The sequence below is a fragment of the Mesoplodon bidens genome, assembly GCF_964165515.1.
Source record: "Mesoplodon bidens genome assembly, chromosome: 14".
NCBI classification, from domain to species: domain Eukaryota; kingdom Metazoa; phylum Chordata; class Mammalia; order Artiodactyla; family Ziphiidae; genus Mesoplodon; species Mesoplodon bidens.
This window is the reverse complement of record NC_138170.1, coordinates 30,398,318-30,423,468: the sequence shown is the minus strand read 5'-3', so window position 1 is coordinate 30,423,468 and position 25,151 is coordinate 30,398,318. Positions and strand designations below refer to the sequence as shown.

The following is a 25,151-nucleotide window of genomic DNA, read 5'->3' as shown; positions in this document are numbered from 1 at the left end:
TTCATTTCCTATCTTAAGCCCCATCTACACCTTTAGGAATGGCTTCCACTTGTGTGAGAAGAAAGCAGACAAACCAAAGTGAGGAAACAAAACAAAGTGAGGAAAACTTCACACTCTGATCGTGTCCTCCACTTCTCCACCCTACAAATTCTGCGTTTCTCTTTCAAAATAAGGTTTAACCTGATGAATACTGTTTACTTAATGCAGTTTCTCTTGGAATTACGTGAGGAAGAGAAAACTAGAATAAAAACAGCCTCCTGAAGCTTAACTAAAGAATAAGAGAGAGAGAACCCAGTTAAAGTGGGATGTATCCGGGAGATGTAAAAGAAAGGGCAACACTGGACGAGTTGCTGGATCTCTTTGGTCTCCATTTCCTCAACTGCAGAAATTAAGGCAAATGAGTGGTATTTAAATGAACGGTTTCCTCAGAGACCTATAGGATTACAGGAGGTGCTGCAGTGGTCCCATGAGGGAAAGTGGCTCCACTTAAGAGTAGGGCTCTGCACACAGCTTCCTTTTATCTGCTTATTATTCATTCTGAAAAAGATGCTAGAAAAAAGGGGGGAAACTCTGCTTTAAAGGAGAAAAAAACCCAAAGAATATTCTGTAGCCCTATGTAAAAGTATGTTATAACGAAAAAAGGACTACAGCACTGAAAGTCTCGCAGACGGCCCTTACCTTCTAGCCTACCACAGACACAAATGTGCACAGGCAGCATGGGGGGCGGGGGGAGGCGGGGCCACCACGTCCACTTTACACTGAGACCGTGGAGTATTCCTTTAGAGTCCAACAGGTGAGGTTCAAACCCCAGCTCAGGAAAGCCATGATCTCACTGAGGCCCTGTCCTCTCACCTGTCAAGGGCAGCTGAGAGCTACCTCTTAGCTTTGGGGAGGATTAAACGACAGGCAAAGCACTGAGCACATAGGTGGTATGTGATGAATATAGGTTCCCTCCTTACCTCCTCCCCACCAAAGTTCTTTGTATTTGTGTGATAGACATCTGACTTACCATAAAGTTCTAAATCCGGTGTATCTTCTTGAGATAAAGGGCATAAACTCAAATACCTACAGGGGCCAGACAGATCATCTAAGGGAGGGAAACAGTGCAGGTATAATGAAGTGTATAGAGGGAGTCTAATGATGGGAGATCACGGGGAGTGGTGAGACCGTGCAAACCAGAAAGTGCACGCCCAGCTCACGGGGCAGCCGCTCCTCAGCGAAGGCCAGTTGCTGCCATGGAGGAACGTGGGCTGAGGGTTGCCACGTTTGTTTGCTTTTTTTTTTTTTTTTTGCGGTACGCAGGCCTCTCACTGTTGTGGCCTCTCCCCGTTGCAGAGCACAGGCTCTGGACACGCAGGCTCAGCGGCCATGTCTCACGGGCCCAGCCACTCCGCTGCATGTGGGATCTTCCCGTACCGGGGCACAAACCCGCATCCGCTGCATTGGCAGGCGGACTCTCAACCACTGCGCCACCAGGGAAGCCCAGCCAAGTTTTTTGATTTCCAAGAGAAGCTAGATTTTTAGGAGAAATCTCCCAATTTTTAAGTCCCAGCTACAACTTTAGAAAAGCTCTTCATCCCTGTGCAAGTTAAGGAAACCTATTTCCAGGCTTGGACTGAATGAGACTGCCCTGCCTCCACCTTTATGAGAGCTTTGTGAAGTAGCAGGACATGTACGACAATCTCTACTTGACTAGCTGGGAAACTGACGCTCGGAGAAAAGCCCAAGTGGCCTCCCTAGTACCGCCACTTAGAGGCAGGGGCAGGACTGAAAAACAGGCATACCAATTTCTGGTCCTGACCTTGGTCCACTCTCCCATGCTGCCGTCCCTCCCTCCCTCCCTGCAGCGGACCCTACAAGACAACTCCATTACCAGGGAAGGTTAGGGAAAAGACATGGTGAAAGCCAAGGGGCCTGTCCAAAGCTTGGCCTCCCTCACTGGCCCGGTGAGAGGGAGAACTTGAGTGCACTGTCTGAAATGTTTGTCAGCTCCCACGGGGAGTGACGACGAAGAGGCTGACAAACACCCATCCACAATTTATTCAAGACAACTTGGCCAGAAGTTTCAGAAGGAACAAAAATGTTCTAAACTCTAGAACAGATGGCAAGGAGCACAGCAAAGATTCTGCAGGAGAAAAGGTCAATTTGAAGCATTTGTCAACATTGATTTCAGTGGGAACTTGGGGTTTGTTTTTTAATGTCAATCTCTCCTCACTTGCCTCAAATTAAAAATCATCATGTGCCAGCTCCTTCTGGGGAACATGTCAAAGCAGTCCCATCCCCAGGCAGGAAGAACACCCAGATGGGAGATGACTTGAGGTACTCAACTTCCTCTCTCTCCATCGGGAGCTGTGGGTACAGAGTCAGACACTGGCAAACTCTGGCAGTGATACAGAAACATCAACAGAACCCAATCAAGGCCACAGCCCCGGCTGAACACGGGACAGCTGGCAGTTGGCTCTTCCTTTCTAGAACTGCAACAACTGGGGAACATCTCCAGTTCATCTCCATTCTCTTCTGGCATGAGTCTTTAAAAAAAAAATAATAATAATATAGACATTTCCAGAGAAGGCACCTGCCTTCCTGGAACAATGGTTAGAGTTTAAGAAATCAAGTTGGCTCACACACACCAGAGGCTTGTGAATTACTGCACATAGAACCAGAGCACATTGGACCTGGCCTGTCATCAGCTGAGACCAACCAGAAGAGGGCCTTTCCCAGAGCCGCCAGGCCCACCTTGGCTGAAATGTTTCCATGGGGTTGGCTGTCTAGCAAATGTAGAGAGAAATGGTGAGAGATATCAGCTGGGCCATATCCTTGGTTCACTGACATCCCCAGATCACACTGAGCCAACTTTCTCTTCTCTATTATTACAAGCCAGGGTGATCTTATAAAAACAGAAATTGAATATCATTCTCCTGTTTGAAACTCCTCAGTGGCTTCTGGCTCCTCTTAGAAGGAAACTCCAAATGCTGGCACGGCCTGCAAGGCACCACATGATAGGATGTGATCTCTCTCCAACCTCATTCTCACCACAGCCTCTCACTGCTCACTCTGTTCCAGCCACAGTCGCCTTCTTTCTTCTGGATGTTGCTTGTGCTCCACACTACCTAAAGATTGCTGTGCATGCCTCTCCCTTTGCCCTATTCACCTCATTCTTGGCCTGACCAGCTTCTACGAGTCAGCCCTCAAGTTTCAGGCTACGTGTTACCGCCTTGGATGAGCCTCCCCCGACTGCCCCCGGCCCCCACCCCCTCTTCCGATCAGGTTACATCCTTGTTACGCACAGCACCCTCCTCTTTTCCTTCGGAATGTAGCAGGAGTATAATTAAATACTTAGGTAATTCCTGGTTTGATGCCTTCTTTCCCTGAACCCTGTAAACTGCACAAGGGCAAGGACAATGACTCACTCACTGTGGCCTGTGTCATGCAGCACAGTGGCCACTGCATAAAAGATCCTCAACAGGGGCTTCCCTGGTGGCGCAGTGGTTGAGAGTCCGCCTGCCGATGCAGGGGACACGGGTTCGTGCCCCGGTCTGGGAAGATCCCACATGCCGCGGAGTGGCTGGGCCCATGAGCCATGGCCGCTGAGCCTGCGCGTCTGGAGCCTGTGCTCCGCAACGGGAGAGGCCACAACAGTGAGAGGCCCGCGTACCACCAAAAAAAAAAAAAAAAAAATCCTCAACAACAACAAAAACAAACAACAACAACAAAAAGAAAGTGCTTGCCTAGCACCCTAAGGAAACCAAAAAAACCCCAAAAAATCCCACATCACACCGCACCGCACCAAACCAAACCACACTATATACAGTGCCAGCTTTTCAGAAGGTTAGAATCTAGTATGGGGTAGAAGGGACACTAATTGAAGAGGCAGCCCACCCCACAGAGAAAAACCCTGAGCGTGTGGCTCAGTACAGCAGGGGGTCATCTGAGACTAAGCCAACTGGACAGCACCCTGGGGCAACACGCACGAGCTGCATCTTCACAGAAATCTCTGTGCTGTCGCAGAGTGGTACTTGTTCCGCCTGTGATCCCGTCTTTTAAAAAGAACACTTGAACTGGAAATGAAACCCTCTTCAGTTGAGAAGGAAAAGAAATCAAACTCCCCCACGCTCGGCCCTGCCTCATCCCTCACATGAAGAAGCAGAGAGCCTCTCAGGCGTGAACTGTCTCAACCCCACCCCCAGCCCAAGCCACGGGTGTCCGCAATCTTCTAGTAAGTGGTGTGCAAACCAAGAGAGCAGCTGGGGTCAGGCAGAGGGCACGGCATCCGTGCCCGGGTTCGTCACCCCCCGCCACAGACAATCAAGCTCCGGCTCGAATCATTTCCACCAACATTTGATGTGTGTTACTGGTCCACCGTCTCCAAAGGAGAACTGGGGTTTCGGCAAAGCCAAAGCTTGGCTGACAGTCTCTCAGGTTCCAAGTGCTAATTCCAGAACATTCCACTTTAACTTCATGCTTCAAAGCGTACTTCATGTTCTGCACTTTGCGCTTTTGTAGTAAGATCAGGTTAACTAGCTCTGTTCCAGAAACAGCATCCTGTTCCGGAAAAAGCATCCTGTTCCAGAAAGCGCGTTTTCTACTGTGGTGATTTGAGCTCAGCAGCCAGGTTAAGCTGTGTCTTCTGTTCTCCTGGGACATGCACTGACATCAAAGGTACATGATGTAAAAGTTTTCCATTCTTTATGTTTCATTAGAACTGATCTCCAGACACATCTGCTTTATCCAGGTCATCCTAATCTGCCTCAACCCTCCTAGTTATGAGGGAGATGAGCCCTCATCCTGGGAAGCAGGGTGACGTTTTCTCAGCTCCCAACAGCTAATCACAGAGCATTCCAACCTAACTTCACACTAAAGCCTTTCCTCTGAGGTTCAGGATATCTGACTGTACTACCCATCACCGTCATGCACCCACCCCTAGGTCGTGGCTCCTTACCCAGTACTTGCGCACCAGTTCACAATCTCCTCTCCACCCCAACTCTCACCATCGCCCAAGTTGATTTCCCCAAGTCTTAACAATTCTATCCCCTAAACCTCTCTGGAATCCACACTTCTCTTCCATCCCTGATGCTCCTTCAAATACTTCTCTTTTCTTACTGGAACTAAAATAGAATCCTAAGTTTCCATGCCTTGGATCTCTTTCCATTCTAAAATTCATATCTAAAAACTCCTCTTAAAAGCATTCATTAACTCCCCAAAGCCAGAATAAAGACCAAATTCCTTAACACAGCAGTACGTCAAGAACCTTTATATTTCCCCACATTTTACTGTGAGAAAATTCAAACACATAGCAAAATTGAAAAGACCATACTGCAAACATCCATATACTCACCACCTGGAGTCTACAATTATTAACATTTTGTTACACTTGTTTTATCATATATTTATCATCCATCTACGCAAACATCAACTCGTCTTATTTTTGATGCATTTCCAAGTAAGGTGCAGACCTCGGTGCACTTCACCCTAAACACGTCAGCATGCATCTCTTTAACTCGTATTCAGAATTCATGGTTCTTTTGTGGAGGTCGAGTAGAAATAAAATCTAGTTACAGTGAAATGTATAAATCTTAAGTGTATTATTGGATGAGTTATTTTTGTTTGTTTTTTGTTTTTTTGCGGTATGCGGGCCTCTCACTGTTGTGGCCCCTCCCGTTGCGGAGCACAGGCTCCGGACGCGCAGGCTCAGCGGCCATGGCTCACGGGCCCAGCTGCTCCGCGGCATGTGGGATCTTCCCGGACCGGGGCACGAACCCATGTCCCCTGCATCGGCAGGCGGACTCTCAACCACTGCGCCACCAGGGAAGCCCGGATGAGTTTTGATAAACGCATACACTCATGTAACCCAAACCCCTATCAAGATATAAAACCTTTCCATAACCCAGAAAGGTCCCTCATACCCCTTTCCAGACAATCCCACTCTCATATCCCCCCTAGAGGCAACCTCTGTTTTGATTTTTTAAATCTATTTCTAGTTTTGCCAACTTTAAAACTTCATATAAATGGAACCATACAGTATGTGTTTTTTTGTGTAAGGATCTTTTCCTCATCATAATAGTTTATACTGTGGAGTGTGTCAGTAGTTTGTCACTTTTACTGCTGACCTGTTTATCCTCTCTCTTACAGATAAGACATTTGGGTTATTTCAAATTTGTAACTATTATGAACAAAGCTCTCTACCCGTTCTTGTACAAGTCTTTTTGTGTTCCATGTTTTTATTTCTCTTGGGTAAATACCTAATACTCAAGAGTGTAAGTGCTAGGCCACTGTATAGGTGTATGCTTTTTTTTTTACAAGAAACTGCCACACCTTTTCCTAAAGTGGCTGTATCATTTTACACTCCCACCAACAACATATGCTCTAGACCTTTATTTTTTATTTATTTATTTATTTATTTTTTGCGGTACGCGGGCCTCTCACTGTTGTGGCCTCTCCCGTTGTGGAGCACAGACTCCAGACGAGCAGGCTCAGCGGCCATGGCCCAGTGGGATCTTCCCGGACCGGGGCACGAACCCGTGTCCCCTGCATCGGCAGGCGGACTCTCAACCACTGCGCCACCAGGGAAGCCCTGCTCTGGACCTTTATCATCTGAATACTTCCCTGTCCTCGCCCAGCTCTATCTCCCCATGTTCCCTCCTCTACCACTAAGCTTTCAGAACTTTAACCTTTTTGCTGCATTTCATTCCCTCTGCCTCGAAGACCCTGACCCAATCCTCTGCTAGATAAAAGGAGTTGAAGATTGTTAAAATAACACCTCCTTCATGAAGTCTTTCTTCCCTTTCCCTGATAATTGCCCCCAGGCTTTCACATTATCACACATTTGGCCTGCACCTCTATTGGTTGCACTCATCACAGTGCGCTGTGACTGCCCCCCACCCCATATGTTCATCTCCCCCGCTACACAGGCTAAAGGAAAGAGGGAACCACTTTTTTCTGCCTTGGTAGAAATAACTTGTTATGTTATCATAATACTTTATTACATACTATATGATACTTTATATTTTTTGCATAAAGTATACTACGTATACTTTGATGTTATCATTAAACACCAGTTTAAGGACTTTGAATACTGTGAAACCGTAAGGACAACATTCTACATTGCTCTCTGAGTCACCAAAGAAAATTAAAATGGCAAGAAGAGCTTCTTATTTCTCTTGGAGTCCTCAGGGCTAGCACAGTGTTTGGTACATAGTAGATGATTAATAGATGTTTCCTAAATTAATAGCAATCCAGTAATGTTGCTTCCCTGCTCAGAATACTCCTCTTGCCTTGACCACCTACAAGATAAAATCCCACCCCTAATGTGGCATGCAAGTCCCAACAGAATCTGGAGCCCACACTGGCCTGGCCAGTGTCCTTCGGTGCCTCGGTGCTTTTTGCTTGTATTCTCTATCTGGAATGGCTGCCTTCTCTTTAAATAGTAAATGAGTAACTGTAAGTCCAAGTGTAGCTCAAACCAGGCCTCCTGTGTGAACTCTGACCTAACAGAATGCCCATCCCTACTTTATTTTCTAACCCTGATTATTATCCCACTTGTCTGCATAGCAGTCTTTCCTGAGGACTATATTCTCTCAGAGGGCAAAGATTTTACTTTATTTTTATTCTTTGTAGGAAACACATTGGTCTAGCTTACCATACCCTTCACCCCACACTGAAATAATGATTAGATGCATTACATCAAGTGGCTCCCTTCTCCTGGCCATTGCTACCGGGACCAGGAGTGGGTGTAGCTGGCACACATTCTCTCTTGAGAATCCTAGTAACAACTCAGGAACCGGAGTCGGACAGTGTTGGACAGCCATGCAGACCAGGCTGGTAGCTACTGTCAGTCACATCCATGCTCACAAAAAAGCAGAGAAGAGTGTTTTGCAAAAAAAGGCAAGATATCAGAGCAGACACTTGGAAGAAGCTGCAATTTGAGACTATGAGGCTCCAAGGGGAGAGAGATGGACAGAAGAGACACCTGATAACTTTGCAAGACTCACAAAATCTAGCTTCACCTCCTGCTGTTAGGTTCTGGAAGGTTCCCCTATATTTATTCAATGCATTCCTTTTGACTTACTCTAATTTGAATTAAATTTCTGTTCCTTGAAACCCAATGACCCTAAGACACCTTGCACCAGTATGTTTTTAAAATACATGAGCTCTGATATGATCTAAATTTTAATAGTTTTAACCATAAGCCTCCTTTAACAGAAAGCATCCAGAACAGTGTTAAAACAGCATGTTAAAAATTGCACTTGAAGAGTGGGAATTTTTAAGTTAAAAACTAGATTTACATTAAAATAGAACCTGCATTAATATACAAAGATCTAAGGAAGATCTAAGGACTGAGTTACCTGAGGATGATGGGATTGCAGTTGATTACTTTCTTCCTTATCCTTTTCTTTATTTTCCAAATTTTCTATAATGACCATATATTATCTTTCTTAAATTATAAAAAACAAACCCCCCCTTTTGTTGTTTATTTTTAAAGAAAAACCTGTCCTTCAAACCTTGGGAGGCGTATTGAGAAGGTAAGTCTCCAAAAAGGACCAGGAAGGAGCACAGCAAGGCGGACCAATGCACAAAATTCCATGCAGAGAAAATTTCCCCTGCCTTTGGTGTAAAACCAGGGCTAGGACTGGGGTGAGGGGAGTAAGGCACATGTCTGGAGCACAAAATTTATGGGAGTGCCCTGAAACTCAGTAATCAAGATAGATAATATTTTAATGTATTTTTAAATGAATATTAATACAAAAAATCCATGATGAACAAATTTCATTTTTAAAATAAAGACAGGGCTTCCCTGGTGGCACAGTGGTTAGAATCTGCCTACCAATGCAGGGGACATGGGTTCGAGCCCTGGTCCGGGAAGATCCCACATGCTGCAGAGCAACAAAGCCCGTGCGCCACAACTACTGAGCCTGCGCTCTAGAGCCCGTGTGCTGCAACTACTGAGCCCACGTGCCACAACTACTGAAGCCCGCGCACCTAGAGCCCGTGCTGCGCAACGAAAGAAGCCACCATAATGAGAAGCCCGCACACTGCAATGAAGAGTAGCCCCCGCTTGCCGCAACTAGAGAAAGCCCAAGCGCAGCAACGAAGACCCAATGCAGCCAAAAATAAATAAAATAAAATAAAGACAGGATCAGTACTGATTTTTCATTTTGCCTCAGGCTCCAATATGGCTGATCTTGTCTTTATTTAAAATTCTGATATTTTGTTCATCGTGGGTTTTTTGCATTAATTTGTTTCTATGCTTACTGTAATCCTGACTGGCTAATTTCCTGGGAAACTTTCCCAGCCCTCCAACACGGTCAGGGTAGTGAGGTGGAGCAGTGCCTGTGCAGCCTGATGGCAGCACTAAGCAGGTACAAAAGGAGAAAGATGATGGCCTTGAGAGGTAAGTGGTCCTGAGAGGCGTCTAGAAAGCCCCACGTACACTCCCAGGTTTCCCCAGACCACGACTCTAGCCCAACCTCTCTTTTCAGTGACTTTCCATGATTAAAATATATGATATACAATGACTGACACTCACCAACCATAAAAGGAGCATTAGTCCTTAATAGAATACTATTTTTAAATATTTATATGTTACCAACTATGCTTGAGTTTCATGACGGTATAGACACGATACACACACAAACACTCAAAAAAGCAAGTGGATACCAGTTGAATTATAATAATCAGCTCAATTAACCATGCTTATGAGACGTTCTTCAAGGCCTGAGTTCACCTGGTGACTGACACCTGGTGACCGACATAGGCACATATGCCTAGAAAACAATGGCCTCTGAGCTTAAGAGGTCAATTCAATGATCACAGAAGCACCACCACCCTGGACAGCAGGCTGAAAAACTGCTCTGCTGTTAACACTAAAGTAATCAGAACACAAAGAGAAAGAAACATACAATATAACGCTCCACGATATTAGGGCCACATGGCCTGTGCTCCACCCACCTTCACTTCTTCCAGTACTTGATAGCACATCTGTTTAGGATACATCCAAAAACAGCACTATCAAGATTCAGCTCTGTGCCGAGCATTGTCACATGCAGCCTCTAACTGCATCCCCGTGACAATCCTGTGAGGCAAGTATCAGTAGAACCGTCATCCGACGGGGAACCACAGGTTCACTCCATAAGCAGCAGAACTGCAGTAACCTGGGCACGTGTCCAGTGCCCTGGATCTGTGCCTAGCAGGCTCATTTCCTAAAGCCCACCTGTACAACATGCTTCTAAGGCTCCTCTAGCACGTTCTACTGTGATTTGCTCATCGAATTACCCATCATCCATTCGGAGACTCAAGTCCCATTTTACCAATAAGAAAAGTGAGATAGGGCAAAGCAAAGCATTCACTGAACTTTCCGTCACTGACCTCTGGCACCACGCATTCAGGAGTGGGCTGCTGTGCTGTGCTGAGGAATCAGGCTACGCTGTAAAATGTACTCCCCCACCACAAGGGGGCAAAATGGTGCCCCAACACTCTTCCTACCGGGTTCCATTCTAGGTAACCCCCCTCACCACCCCGTGACAGGGAGAGCTGAGTGACAATATGGGAGAGCGCCAAGTAACTACGGGGGCATCAGCTTTCAGCACATCTTCTACCTTCCAGCAAAGTGGAGGAGATCATTTCCCAGACCTGCCTGCAGGACCAGACTGTGGGAGGAATTTCAGCTACAAAGCTTGAGTTACAGTCCTTCCTTGCCGGCCCTAACCCGTATTCTCTTGCCCTCTGCAGTCACCCGAACAGTAGGAGGCAGGCTGCAATCTACACTGCGGCAGAAAGGAGGGCAGGAACTGATCCCCACCACATCTGTCCCCACAGGAGGTGTAAAGGACCCAGACCAAGTAGCCGCACATTTCAATGGGGCTGACATTTTAGGTCAGGGAGGCAGTGCGGATGGAGGAGACGGTATGCTTATTCTTAAATTCAAATTCTTGTCACCATCCTTGGTTATCTCTTTCACCTTCATCTTCACTAAGGGGAACCGGGGAAATGGGTCTCAGCCGGAGGGGAAAGCCTGTGTGGAGGAGGAGGAAGGAGAACTCACCGCACTTGCATCCCACTCCCAGGGCTGTAAAAGGGAACGCGGAACCTTACCTCTTGGCTTTATAGCAGTAATTAATTACGGCAAGTCAAGGGTTTTGGATGAAGTGAAAACTAGTTAGCGTTAGATAAAATCAGACCATACAGGCTATGTTAGCAAGAGTATGTGATGGAAGTGTGGGAACTTTTCAGTTTCCAGTGAAATTTTGAACACAAAGATGCCTTTAGGCTTTTCTCTGGATGCTGACTATTAAGAGATGCTGTCTGGTGTGAGCCTGCTTCATTGCAATTAGTGATTCAATCCTAAAGAAACCTGAGAGTCCAATGCTAAGCACATCAACAACCTGGCTCAGACAAGAGTACAAATGCACTGAGATCCTGTTCCCAGGTGTAACACCTTGCCCCCAAATGCCCACGGATCTGTATAGCACAACTACCCACTTTTGTTTCTAAAATTATCCTCAGGGTCAAAAGCATCGTTTAAGGAAAATCTCAACACCGAAAGCCGTCAACTCCTCCCTCCCACCACCCCAACCTACCAACAGTTCTCAAGTCCTGAGAAGTCCTGAAGCCACCCTGTGTCCCTCAACTTCTGCACCCCTCTCTCTTCTAAGTTCTCTATATCAGCCCCATCTTTGCCTCCATGCCCCTTCCTGTCTCTGGAGACAGCCACTCCCCCTTTAAGGACTTGATTCCAGAAATTATCCCTCCTCTCTTGTATTTTCAGTTGTTTCTCTCCACTACCTCACTCCCTCCAGTATTTAAACATGCTCCAAGTCTCTCTGATCTTAGAAAGAAAAAAGAGGAAAAACAACTCTTCACCCTTTTCTTGATCCGACTGGCTACCACCCCCTTCCTCTTCTCCGCAACCAGACATTGGGAATTGCCTATACTCTTCTCTCCCTCCACAGTCTACCTCCCAGTCACTCAGAAACCTCCTGTAATCTGGTTTCCGCCCTCTCCAACGCCCGCTCTGCACCTCAGTCCAGTACACTAGTTTTCAGACGTTATCCCACCTGACTGCCATGCATACTTTTCACTGGTGACAGTCTTGAATCCAAAGCCTTCCCTTTGGGCTTCCAAAGAAAAGGACACTGAATGCTCAGTTCTTCTCCTACTCTCTGTCTATCTCTTGATCTCCTTTAGAGTTCTTCATCCTCTCCCTGCTCCTTAAATGCTAGTGTTTCTTCAGGGTTCAGTCCTGAGTCACCCCCCACCTTATCTTTCGAACATTTTCCTTTTGCATCTGTTCACTCCATAAATGCTCCCTAAGCAAGTTCACCCATTAAGCATTTCAGCATCCTTTAATTACATTCACAAGACCGTCAACTCTCCCCAGAGGTCCAGACTCATATATTCGACTTTCTCAATTAACTTGATAGACATTTCCACTTGTAATTTTCGCATGCACTCCAAACTCAACATGTTTAAACTGAAATCAAGCTCCGTGTGTCCCCCCCACCTGTCTCAAGCCACCTTTCCCATGTTGCCTATTATGGTGAATGTGACCACCACCTCCCCCGCTCCCTACAGTCAACAACTCCTTCTCCCCAATACCCAGCTAACTACCAGAGCTCATTGATCCTTCTCCATCTCTCTCAAATCTGCTTACTTCTTCCCATACTCACTGCTATTGCCTTCGTTCAAGTCCTCCTCATTTTCCTCCTGGAATGCAACAATTTCTTAGTGTACTTTCAGAATACGGCTTCAGGGTGTCTGCTCACCTCAGCGATTCACCTCTCTCTGGACACTCCCTTTCCCCTACCAGTCATGTTTGATTAACTAATGCCCTCACCCTCATCCTTGCTGGAATTGATGGGATCAGTAAGGATATCTGGCTCAAGCTTGGGCCAATCAGTTTCTCTCCCTCGGAAAAGTGGAATTTGGTGGAAGCCTGTGCAGGCAACTTAAGCTGTAACAAGTGCAAGTGGGAGTGGGACGGTAGCCATGTTGAGCAACATGGATGAACAGAGAAAGTCCACATGCAGAGAGGAAGAGAAAACCAAAGCAGGAGCAGAAAAAAGCAGATACAAGAGAGACAGAGACAGAGGCCCCCCAGCCCACCCCCCAGAGTCTTGTTGTTCCTCATCTCAGACCCTGCCCAGGGTCAGCACCACTCCTACTCCCAGGTTCTTTGAGAGACACCCCACCTTATCTTTGGAACATTTTCCTTTTGCATTTCAGCTACTTTAAGCAGGTAACTATTATGTGCCTATAGAAAGTCTTGATTGACACATTTGGAGCAACTCACTTCTCCTCACTGGGTCTCAGCTTCCCCATCTGTAAAACTGGAAGACTGAATGAGACGAACTCTGTGAAGGCAGTAAGTATTAATATGCAACAGCTTTCAAGCAGAGTATGTTATTGCTGTATTCAGTCTACATGCAAAACGACTGTCACCACCTGCCCGAGGATAAGGACAGCCAAATATATATTTTAGGATTGTGTTTTTTAATAATTAACTTTTGAAAAGGTGCTGAGTTTCAAACAAATTAACAAAATAACCTATTTTTAACTCAAAGTGTTTTATTCATGTCAGTTCTCAACCCATTTACCATGAGTGTACATTTTTTAACTACTTCCTTTGTTAAAGCCCTGATTAAAACATTTCGCTGCAGTTTAGTAGACCTCATCTGGCACTGCGCAGGTGGGCCGGTCCATTTTCAAACAAACCGTTTCTGAACATGTTTAGAGAATGACTTTCAATATTCATTCTTATATTATTGCAGAAAAAAACAGATTCACTTTACAATGCTGCACTGAATGTAATGCACTAAGTGTTTTAAAAAAACGAAAACTTTTGTCCTCAGAGCAGGCTCTGGATAAATTCATATGCCACTTATTAAGTATCCAATATACAAAGTACATATTACATCACTGATAAAGTAGTTGGTAAATATAAGCTAAATGCTGATAAAGAGTCTGATTCAGTAGTCATGTGTGGGGTCCTGGGATCTTTTTTTTAAGTTTCCCAGTCAATACAGATCATCTGCCAGTTTGGGGACCACTGCCCCAGGATCAGGGACATTTCAAATCTTTTTGAAGGAAAAAGTAAAAATAGCAGTATACTGAGAACACTTATAACAGAATCAGAGTATCTCTTTATATGAAAACCTGTGTGTGTGACTAAAGTAAGTAAACCCTACCAGTGGCTTAGGGGTAAGAGACGTGGTCAGGAAGTTTGACCATGCTGGCTGTCTTCGCCTAGGGAAGGAAGCTAATGACTTTGCAAATTCCTATTCTCTGAAAAGATCTGCCACTGGGGAAAACAAAATATACCATAATCCAAATTTTAAATGGCTATTCAAGATCTTCCATAGAAACCTCTTTGCCAGATGTCGGCTGAATCTCAAGTGTGAATGCTAGGAAGGTCGGGAAAGAGACAAAGGCTATCCCAAGGTTGTTTCAGAAACAGGGTCCAACAAGAAGTGGTGGCCAAAGGGAAGAGAAGACGCAGGCTCAGCGCGGAAACAAAACTTCCTGTTCCGAAGCCTTTGCAAACTCACGGAAAAAGAATGCTGATGTCTAGATCCTTAAAACTCTTCCTTGCTGCTCTGAGGGCTCTGCTGGAAGTTAAGACACCAGTGAGAGCACTACACAATGCCCAAAGGCTTATGTCCATGAGTTGTGCAGTTACACACCCACCTAATCATGTGTCACTGCCCCTGCCCCAGAACTCCTGACAACATTTCAAATAAATCTCCACGTGAGAGATAGCAAGGGGCAACAGAAAGAACAAGCAGCCAGGAGTCAGGAGATCTAGCCTGGTCCAAGTTCCACAAAGGACAAGCTATGACCTTGAGTAAGTTGCTACACTTCTCTGGGCCTCCATTTCCTTATCTGTAAAATAAGTGTGGCACTGGATTAAAGGATCAGAGGAACTTCTGACCTTTGGAGCTGGGTGTCTGCCATATTTTGGTGATGCTTTAGGGACATGAAACACACCAAACAACTTCCTAAATTCTATGCAGGGATTTGAATGATCGATTCTTTAAAAGACAACACTGCTTTCATACTGGAGGGTCGGGGATGAGCAGCAGAAGGAAATAAATTAAAAGAGCTGACAGGTGGGAGGAGTAAGAATTGGCAAAACATTATTTCTTCTGGGATGTTCAATCACTTGCTCATTTTCCTGATACAGGCATATTTTCAAAACCTGAAGACAAAGAGATTTTCTGTTAAAGATTCTCCTAAAAACGGCTTAGAAAGGTTGATATCTTCCTTGAGAGTCACTCCTTGTATGTTTAGTGCACAGTGTGTCAGCATCCTCCTAGGTCTCAGCCTCATGGCTCACAGTGTGAAGACCCCTTTCCAGCTGAGCACAATACCCACAACAGTTCCAAAGACACACTCCCCTCACCTGCCACTTGCCCGAGAGCTGCAGGATTTTTTCGTCTGATTCCCAGCCCTGAGTCCCTTCAGAGGCAACTAAGCATCCGGTCCCTAAGCACAGTGGCTTACGTTTCAGTTCGACATTGACCTAGCCCCATTTTTTCATGGTTCCTGGATTTAATGTTTTCATCCATAGTACAAACTAGACCCTGAAAAAACAAAATGGATTTTTCACTCTTTGTCCTAATGGAAAAAAATGTCTCACTTGCATCTCCAGGTAGACTTGGAGTTTCCGGCCATGTTCTGACAGCCACCTTCACCTGACCACTCCTCCCCTAACACACGGAGCCTCTTCTACAGAATAATTCACCTCCAACCACTGCTCTCTATGCCAGTGGGTAATATCTGCTTAGGAACCCTCAACAGCTGCTTCATCTCCCTCCTCCCACAGTGTACCAACCTCCTTCAAGAAAGGCACTAGTGTTTCTAATGTCATTTACCTACCACACACACACATGCACACGCAGCTCCCTTAACGATCTAGCATGCTCCTTGAAAAACACAATCAGGGAATCCTAACCAAGCAGGCGTGACTCCTAAGCAGATGGCAGGCCTCATAATTGGGTCATTACATAATACCTCTTCTCTAACTAGCTTCTCTGCACTTCCCTCAAAGACCCTGTGCTGATGAGCTTTACACTGTGGTCACTTTCATTGTAATTCGCTCTTGAAAACACACTAATACCACGTTTTGATAGAAGCAAAGAAAGAGGGTGGGAGAGAGAGGGAGAAGTAAGAGTCAGAAGGTTGCTGTTAGCTTCAGTTTTGAGTAGCCTGGACTTGAACAAGCAACATTCTCTCTTGGTGCCTTGGTTTCCCACCCTGTCATGTAGACGCATGCCAATCCCTAGTTGCGTCGGTTCCATTACAGGCCTCACATATAAATGTTATATCATGTGAAGACTTTTTTTTTTTTTTTTTTTTTACTATACAGCACGGCATGCGGGATCTTAGCTCCCTGACCAGGGATCAATCTGTGCCCCCTGCAATGGAAGCACAGTCTTAACCACTGGACCACCAGGGAAGTCCCTCATGTGATTCAATTTCTATAGGATACTCCATCACATTTAGCTGTCATGTGAGGCTCTCAACAACTCCTCACTGAGCTAAAGGTTGCACAAGGTGGTGTCCACATGCACGCAGGCAGCTGCTGCTCTCAGTAAGATCCCAGGTTGGCAAGAAATCAGGTCTAGTCTTGCATCTCCCTCGACCTTCACCTCCAGGCACCCAGAGATCTCATTTACATCCCCTCCACCCCACTCCCAATGCAGCTTCCCACTCCTGGATTTATCTACGCTCCAAAAATCACTGCTGCCTTCGCCCAACAACAAAACTGCCATTCTTACCAATCTGTTAGTTTGAGGGGAAGCTGGGGTCTCATGCCTGGTATTTGTATGGATTGTCTACAGTTTGCAAAAGTAATTCACATATGTGTTCTCATTTCCTCATTACAATAAACCTGAATTATCATTCTGTGCATTCAAAAACTGAATCCAACCGTATGCTAACACATATATATGGAATTTAAGAAAAAAAAATGTCATGAAGAACCTAGGGGTAAAACAGGAATAAAGACACAGACCTACTTGAGAATGGACTTGAGGATATGGGGAGGGGGAAGGGTAAGCTGTGACAAAGCGAGAGAGAGGCATGGACATATATACACTACCAAACAAGGTAGATAGCTAGTGGGAAGCAGCTGCATAGCACAGGGAGATCAGCTGGGTGCTTTGTGACCGCCTGGAGGGGTGGGATAGGAAGGATGGGAGACGCAAGAGGGAAGGGGTATGGGAACATATGTATATGTATAACTGATTCACTTTGTTATAAAGCAGAAACTGACACAACATTGTAAAGCAATTATATTCCAATAAAGATGTAAAAAAAAAGAAAAAAACTGAAGCCCAGATAAGCATTACCAAAAAAGGAAAGTACATAAAAAGTCAAGCTATCTCTTAATTTTAAAAGAAAAGACTATTCTATTAAAAGAAGAGACTAGAGATCTCCAATTGACATGATGTACAATAGGAGATATTTCTAAGCCGGAGGTCCATCCCTCCCACTTCTGGCTCCCCAAGGACCTTAGCTTAGCATTTATGCTTTGGTCACCCTGAGTTTTCCAAGTTCTGACACTGGCCGGGACACTGGCTGTGTTGGTCCCTGGTCCCAAGGGCTGGCCTAGGGGCTCAGTGCACACCCTCACCACACATCTCAGACTGTGACACCTTATTCTCCCTCTCTAGAGCCATGTCCCGAGTCCTATATCTCTCCTGGATTGTTAAGTCAAAGCCTTGATTTTCAAAACCTAATGAGAAATCAAATTTAAGAGTCACTAATTCAAAAAGTAGGTTTGGATTAGATCAAAAGCTTTACATATGATGTGGCATGTGGTACAAGGAAAAGGGCACGGCCTTCAGGTCAGAAGGTTTTGGGACTGAATTTCTAGCAACAAAACTTACGTGTTTATGTAACCTCGAGAAAGTTACTATTCATATTTTGCAGACCTGGAATCTTTCTCCCCCAAGGCTATTAGGAAGCATTAAAGAAAAAAATATTCGAAAAAGGGCCTAGTACAGAGCTGGGCACACACACGGTCCTCCTCCTGCCCTTCTCGGTGATTGGAGGGACGCACTCCTTGCCCTCTGCTGCATTCACTGCCCTGAGGGGTCTGGGAAAAACTCCAGAAAATATGCAGCCCACAAAAACACTGTAGGATGGATCAGGGGACTGTGAACTAATTAGGAAGCACAGCAGAGAGATCAGGGTGACCACCAGAAGGGCAGGTTCTGTCCAAGCGCTGCGTTTCCAAGATAATCATTCTGCAGCTTTTCAGGCCTTTTCCAGGTGAGACACTTGAAAATGAACTGAGAACAAAGCAGTCAGCTGAAAAGCTGTGGGCCTATGAACCTAAGGCAAAATGGGTGGCTGAATACCAGGCTGGTAATGAGGCAGAAAGGCAGGCAGGAGACTTCTGGAAGCCAGGGGCTTTGAAAGCTACTCACCGCAGCGTTAACAGGAACCGTTTACACAACTTGGAGGATCTGAAAGAGGGCCTGGCAATGATAATATTCACAAGGCTTTGTAACACCGATGAAGTCGAGAAACCTGGGTTCCAACCATGGTTTTGCATTAACCAACCATGTAGCCTTTACCTAAAATCTCTTCAAAGGCCAGAAAAGTATTTTTTCTTTGCATTTTCTGACTCACCTAGGATAACCAATAGTCAGTGCAGGGTAAGTGCTGGACTGAATGAAGGACCATCTGGCTTTGAGCTCGCTGGGCCTCAGTTTCCTCTCCAAGAGGGTCGGAAATATTATCTCCAGGGCCACTCGGGGCTCGCATCCATTCCATCGTTCTCATACACAGACAGTTTCTCAATTCTAGTAGCACATTACAATCAGCTTGGAAGTCCCAGACCCCACATCTGGAATCCACTAAGATTCAAAATCCTCGGGATGGTAGGTTTGTATTTATTTATTTATTTTTAATCTCCACAGGTTGACAGCTGGCGGTGAGACCCAATGCACCACACTTTCAAATGCAGCAATCTTTATGAGACGAGGGAATTGAGGCTGAGTCCTTCCGTATCTCCTGCCTTTCTGCCAAAATCAGCAATTTCCATTTTCTAAAGCAAGCCTACCTCATTCTAAAGATTTGCAAGGCTTTGCAGTTAGATCTGAGTTCAAAGCCCAGATCAAACACTCCATAGTCATGCATTTATGAAACGAGGAACCATGGGCTACTGCACAGAGTGTCCTGAATATTACATAAGATAGCATCCTGTAGCACCTGGCACATGTCTAACCTCAGAGACAGTCAACAAACTTCACCCCCATCTCCCCTCACCCCTTCCTTCCTAACCAATGTCCATTAGGTGGGTGTCGGACACCACCTGCAGCCCTCAGCAACACTGGCTACAGGAACACCTGCTGATGTAAAATTTACTCCGTTTTCAGTATTTGTCATGAGCAAGAGCTTCTCCATCTCTTAAATTAAGAGGGGAGACTAAACCCACCCTCTTCTTAACTAATGACTCTCTCTATATTATAAGGGTTTGTTGTCAGCAAGATGGTTTCAGATGATACAGGTGTCCAGAAATCCTGCCTTCTGGATGGTCAAAGCGAGACCTAGTCCTGGGTGCCTGTGGCATTTGAGCAAATATGAAACCATCCTTGGTGCTCAACTGTGTCATTTTGTGACTCCTCAGTTCTGCCATTTGTTTTATACTTGCTGTCACAGCTATATGCTTTTTTCTTCCATGTAGGTTTTTATGATGTTTCCATTAAACAGGTTGGTTTTATTGAGTTCTTCTACATTATTTTTATCAAATGGCACATCTGATCTCTGGATCAAGGTTTACTATTGTTAGGACTACCCTAGTACATTATGTGGGAGAATATTTTATAAAGAGCTCGATCTAGATCCTCCAACAGAATAAATGAAAGAACTGCTACCAAAAAGGCAGCCTCTGATTTTCAAAAGCACTTTCATTGCTTTTTAGATGTCTTTTAGAAAAGGTGGAATCAATCTTGAGAGCCATATAAACAATATGCTCATATGGCACACGTGAAGGCAGTCTTCTTTCATAGCCTCATCACAAAACCATCACTAGCGTCATATGGGGTTAAGGGTCAGAGTACAGAAGAGAAACCAGGGTTTTCACTGAGAAAGCTCGGTCAGAGCCGGGGAGGGGGTGGGGGAGCACAGATGTGTCAGATTGGACAGGACTTGACTAGTTCTTAGACCAGGCAACAAGTTAACACTAGGCAGAGGTGCATCAGAATCAGGAAATAAACCAAACACAGCCCAGACAAACAGCGGATTGTACACTGGACAGAGTGGAGAATACAATTATTGGACTGTGAAACTGGCTAGTCGTCAAGCACTGAGGTACAAAGTCAAGGCTTAGAAAGAAGGTCAGCAGAAAAAAGAGACCTAGGGGATATGAACAGGAGAGATGCAATAAATATTCCAACTAAAAGAATGCAAAGGCGTGTTGGGTCTGAGAAGCTGAGATAAGCGTCCTTGAAGCAGAGAGCAATCCCTAGGCATGACCTGCCCCAAGCACTCAGGTACAGGTAACAGAGCTCCGGACTGGGCTGTTTGAGCACAGGAAGCTATAGCAGCTCCTGGTCTGCTTCAAGGCAGCTTCCATTTTACCTCACGGAAGAAAGCCAAGCAACATGATTAAAAGAAAACATGCTCCAAATGGTTCTAATAAAATAATCTGCAGAAGCTAGCTCTGCCAGGCCAGGGGAGTGACTCTACGACTCTGCTCAATGCGTAGGACAACCAACAACAAAGGTCAGCCATGCAGATGAGCTGGGAGCTTCATTCCCCATTCTCTGAACTGAGCCAAAAACAAGGCTCTGTCCTCTTATACCAGAGAGTCATTCTCTGCAGTTTCCATGCTGGACAAGGTATACTAACTTCCTGGTCACTTCAGGGCATACTGGAGCCTCTCGCTCAAACACTCAGTTTTAGATGGTCTTATCACAAAGCTCTATCAGTAGCAGCAGAAATGCTAAGGATTAAAGCAGAGGACATTAGAACAGGAAAGAGCACACGTTCCAAGAAGACTATATAGAGAAACTGCTGTATGCTCAGCATCTGTATACCCACCCCCAGGTTGCTGTTCCGCAGTGCCTGTCCTTCCTGGAGGACAGGACCAGGGCAGGAGTGATTCAGCATAAGCCATCCCCACTAACCTTGCACACGGCCTACTTAACACAGCAGGCTTAGAGGTCTCAGTACTTTAACTGGCAACGCTAAGATTCTGCACATTGCAAATACAATGGCAAATCAAAAACAGTCTTTAGGTTTGCATGATTCCTCTATTTAGAAATCCCAATACCTAATGGGTCCTATGCTTAACCACCCATTAACCGGATTAAACGGACAAGTTTCGACTTCTCTAAAGCTCCGTTTTCACGGTTGTAAAATGGGAATAATTATATCTATCCTAACAACGTTAAAGTTATTAGGTAGATCAAATGAGATAAAGCATGAGATTTAACATAGCATAAAAAATGTGACGTCCTTTGCGATCCCTACACCTACCTCCCTGAAAAAAACACTTAGAATTTTGTTGGAGAGATAAGACATGAAACAATAAGGAAAAAATGTAAGTCTATGGAAAAATAAATGTTAGCTGAAATTAGTAGGAAAAGTTTCTTGAGACAAATGGAACTTTGGATGGATTCCAAAGGACTGGTGATTTGGAAAGGCAAATCCATTTTACAGGTCTAGATTTTATAGAGCATTTACTTAAGCTGTAGTTAGCATATTTATGGTTCGGAAGTTAGCATTATTAATATCACTGCAATTTTATTACTCTCAATGACTTTGAGAAGTAGGTAGATTTAAAGCATAAAGTGGATAAAGAATTCAATTCAAAAGGTCACAGGAGCAAAGCAAAAAATGAAATCCAATGTAGCACCCTATGTTACCTGGCTCAATTAGGGCATGAAATAATTGAAAATCAGTCAAAACTAGTAAGGTCTACTGATCATCCACAACACACTTTGATTCAACCTAAGAGATTTTGTCACGTGCCACCAAGGTACAGAAGTATCATTCCTACAACTCACAGTGAATCAAGACAGGAGAAATAAGACCATGTTTAATAAAGAAGTCTCTGTAAAAGACTTATAAATCCCTTTTTCCTGGAACCAAGAGCATTAGACAGTTCTGTATTTCAAACCACAACGACCAGACAGTCTCATGGAGCTTAAATAGGAAAGTTGGGGCAAGATGTCCTCAAGGGATCCGCTGACAATTTTCCTAACATTTTATTAATAACTCCCAGTTACCTGCCCCTGGTTCTCCTATTCCACAGAGGGGTCAAAAAGAGAAGATGAGGAAGTAAGGCAGAGACACTGATTCCTGGAATACACACACACACACAAAAGAGAACTTTCTTCAAATTCCCAGTTTCTCCAATCTCTACACTAGGATCCAATTCTCAAGAAACAATCCACCAGGGTATTCCACCAATGAACTGGTCTTGTGTCCTGCCACTGGTTCCTACTGGGTAGTACCTAAACCCACTTCAAGATCTGTCACACCATTGCTTCTTAAGAGAGGGTGATGTTGCCCCCCAGAGATGTGGAGACATTTTTGGTTGTCACAACTTAATGCCTCCTGGCATCAGCTGGGTACAGGCCAGGGATATTGTTAATATCCTACAATGCACAGGACAGCATCCCCACAACAAAAATTATCCAGCCCTATATGTCAATAGTGTCAAGGTTGAAAAACCCTGCTCTAGACAATGATCTATCACATAGCCCCAGGATCACACACAGCCATACCTGCTAACTCACAAATGTTGACAATGACTGTGACAGCCATGTGGTACCTATTTATAAGAACTGGACACAGCAAAGGAAACCATAAACAAAATGAAAAAACCCACAGAATGAGAGAAAATATTTGCAAATAAAGCAACTGACAGGGGATTAATCTCCCAAATATGTAAACAGCTCATGCAGCTCTATGTCAAAAATACAAGCAACCCAGTCAAAAAATTGCCAGAAGGGGGCTTCCCTGGTGGCGCAGTGGTTGAGAGTCCGCCTGCCGATGCAGGGGACACGGGTTCGTGCCCCGGTCCAGGAAGATCCCACATGCCGCAGAGCGGATGGTCCCGTGGGCCATGGCCGCTGAGTCTGCGCGTCTGGAGCCTGTGCTCCGCAACGGGAGAGGCCACAACAGTGAGAGGCCCGCGTACCGCAAAAAAAAAAAAAAAAGAAAAATTGCCAGAAGATCTAAATAGACATTTCTCCAAAGAAGACATACAGATGGCCAACAAACACATGAAAGGATGCTCAACATCACTAATCATTAGAGAAATGCAAATCAAAACTACAATGAGGTATCACTTCACACCAGTCAGAATGGCCATCATCAAAAAATCTACAAACAATAAATGCTGGAGAGGGTGTGGAGAAAAAAGAACCCTCTTGCATTGTTGGTGGGAATGTAAATTGATACAGCCACTATGGAGAACAGTATGGAGATTCTTTAAAAAACTAAAAATAGAACTACCATATGATCCAGCAATCCCACTCCTGGGCATATATCCAGAGAAAACCCTAATTAGAAAAGATACATGCACCCCAATGTTCATTGCAGCACTACTTACAATAGCCAAAACAGGGAAGCAATCTAAATGTCCACCGACAGAGGAATGGATAAAGAAGACGCGGCACATATATACAATGGGATATTAGCCATAAAAGAGAATGAAATAATGCTATTTGCAGCAACATGAATGGACTAGAGACTATCATATTAACCGAAGTTAAGTCAGAGAAAGACAAATATCATATATCACTCATATGTGGAATCTGATTTAAAAAAATGATACAAATGAACTTATTTACAAAACAGAAACAGACTTACAGGTATCGAAAACAAATTTATGATTCCCAAAGGGGAAACATGGCATGGCAGGCGGGGATAAATCAGGAGCTTGGGATGAACATACACACACTACTATATATAAGATAGATAACCAACAAGGACCTACTGTAGCACAGGGAACTCTACTCAATATTCTGTGATAACTTATATGAGAAAAGACTCTGAAAAAGAATGAATATATGTATATGTATAACTGAATCACTTTGCTGTACACTGAAACACATTATTGTAAATCAACTATAATCTAATAAAATTTTTAAAAAAGAACTGAACATATATCTTTTTAAAAAATCCACCATAGAATTTCTACAACATGTAACATAAAGAGGTGTATTAAAGTGCTTTTAAGGGTTATATGCACTTCTAAACGTGCCATGGGGACACACGTGACAGAATTTATTCTTCAAAAGTTTATATTTAATTATAGATAGCCTATGTATTGCTCTCTCAAGAGTTGGAGTACTGGGGACTTCCCTGCTGGTCCAGTGGTTAAGAATCCACCTTCCAATGCAGGGGACACAGGTTCAATCCCTGGCTGAGGAACTAAGATCCCACATGCTGTGGGGCAACTAAGTCCACACACCACAACTACTGAGCCTGCATGCCACAACTAGAGAGCCCACGCACTGCAACTAGAGAGAAGCCTGCGTGCCGCAACGAGGATCCCGCAACTAAGACCCAACGCAGCCAAAACTAAAAAAAAATTAAATAAAAAAAAAGAGTTGGAATACTGTATTCATAAAGTGGTGTGTATGAAAACAAATTGTGAACTGTTTATAATGAAAAACATTAATAAATTGTGATACCGTCTGATTAATAATGAGCATACAGGTACTTAACTTAGTAACAGCTCATTCATACTACATCACTAAGAATGAGTTGTTTTGAGTTTTTCTCTTGGCCCTTTCAAAGAATGCCAACATATTTTAATTATTTTGATGAAATTCTTTTTCAAATGTATTCTATTTTGGAAGTTTAAGCCAATGAAGTTCAGCCAGAAAACAAAATAAAGAGAGAAATACTGAAAATGTTCAGACCAAATTTTCATTACTTACAGATGATGTAATTGTCTACTTGGAAAACTCAAGATAATTAGCTAAAAAATAACTAATAAAAGTTCAGTAAGAAAGCTAGTTTATAAAGTCAAGACACAAAAATTGAAAGCTTTCCAAAATTAAAAGGCTGACAATCCAAGAGCTTGACAGGAATGTAGAGCAACAAAAACTTTCATACACTGATGGCAGGAATGTAAAATTGCTCAACAAATTATAAGAAACTAATTTTCCAAAGTTAAACATATA

At 44.3% G+C, this 25,151-nt stretch overlaps 1 protein-coding gene across 15 annotated transcripts in view; it reads right to left on the bottom strand.

Annotated features, from left to right (window-relative positions):
- AAK1 (AP2 associated kinase 1) overlaps positions 1-25,151 on the bottom strand; it is a 169,252-nt gene that overhangs the window by 105,830 nt on the left and 38,271 nt on the right. The gene's annotated exons all lie outside the window — the stretch shown is intronic.